The following is a 1,752-nucleotide window of genomic DNA, read 5'->3' as shown; positions in this document are numbered from 1 at the left end:
TTTGAAGCCTCCAGTGTAGGCAATTCATTTGTGTCTGCGGCTCTGTGCCCACTAGGGCTGCTCGATTATGGCAAAAATCATAATCTCGATTATTTGGGTCAATAATTGTAATTGCGATTATTAAATGTGATTATTCATTGATTTTGAAAACATTCATTTATTGGAGAAAGAAAATGTGAACAATATGTTTTTAACAGTTGATTACCCTGAACTTTAAGTAATTCAACTGAAAAACCAAACCAAAAAAAAGAAAATTATTTTTTAAAAATATAAAAAAGTAATAATAATAATAAATAATCGTTTTATTTCGATTACGTTGTTTTCGTAATCGTTGCAAGCCATAATCGTAATCACGATTAAAATACGATTAATTGAGCAGCCCTAGCGCCCAGTCTTCCATCTTCTGTCAGAGAAGCACCTGTCACATCATTAAGGTTTTATTCTCACAAAGGCATGCTTTGATTACAGAAACACAGATAATTAACTGTTTCAAAATTGCAAACAGAGAATTTGAGATGAGTCACAGTCTGTAATATGTGTCTTACTTTCATGCAAGCAACTGAAACGTTCATTTATTTTTTATTCGTTTATATCTTTTGTGCCCAGGCTTACATTGTATTTATTTATTACTGTTATTTTAGAAATGTTCCTATTTTAAAACATTTTCATCATGACTCACTTTGCAAATTGTATTAAATACGTATGTTTATTATCATCATCATCCTCATCATCATGAAATATCTATTTTTGCCCTGTATATTTTTAATATACATATTTATTGTCATATATTGTAATAATGTTCTATTTTATTTTATTGGAAATTTCACTTGAACTTTGTAAAAGTATGCATTTATTTATTATTTAGTTTATTTATTTTATCTTTTTAATGCACATTCTGACATTTCTGTTTATATAAAATATGTATTTTATTTTTTATTTATTTACCCTTTATATATTTTATTCCAAATGTGCATTCCCCCGTTATAAATAAAGTATTTCAGTTTTGATGATTAAGGTGCATTAATCTGTACAAAAACTGCCACTCACCTACACAAAGTGTTAAAGAGAAGTCAGGAAGACAAATTGTTTACTCAAGCTGTTGCTTTGTAGCCTGGCCACGAGGAATCGAGTGTTAAATATTCATGATTATGATAATCAGAGACTTCAGACACCTCCAATTCTACTCCTGGTTACATGGTCAGCAAACAAACCTGTAATAACTGAGGTAGAGAGAAACTGAGCGCCTCACCTTCAGCAGACAGAAGACCATTATTCATCCAAGGCTCCATGCTATCTCTGAGATAAGGTCACCGGCACATCCACAGCTCTGCGTGGACATCACTATGTGAAGGCCTATTATAATATTCTGGTGGGAAAAAAACCACATTGTAATAAAAGGTACATTAATCTGGAGTGATTTGGGACTACAAAGGAACTTTCAAAGTGTCTTTTCTCTTGGCCTTGTGTAACCCATGAGGGAACATTTCACAACAATTAAAGAAATATTGTTTCCATTCTTCTTCCATGATTCCATAGATTTTTTAGCACCTACCACCTGCCCTGAACTGAGAGAGTGATATTAAAAGAAACCCTGGGGAGATACAGTAGCCTCTATAGCCAGGGGTCACAGAAATACTCATTTTTTCCCCACAGCCGCTCAGCACACAAACACATTTTTCTGCAGCCTTGCCTCACATTAAACTAGGTAAAAGGAATGAATAGCTGCAGGCTGGATGTGAATGAAGCGGGAAA

Source organism: Gymnodraco acuticeps, unplaced genomic scaffold, assembly GCF_902827175.1.
Source record: "Gymnodraco acuticeps unplaced genomic scaffold, fGymAcu1.1, whole genome shotgun sequence".
NCBI lineage: Eukaryota > Metazoa > Chordata > Actinopteri > Perciformes > Bathydraconidae > Gymnodraco > Gymnodraco acuticeps.
Note: the sequence above shows the minus strand (reverse complement) of the source record.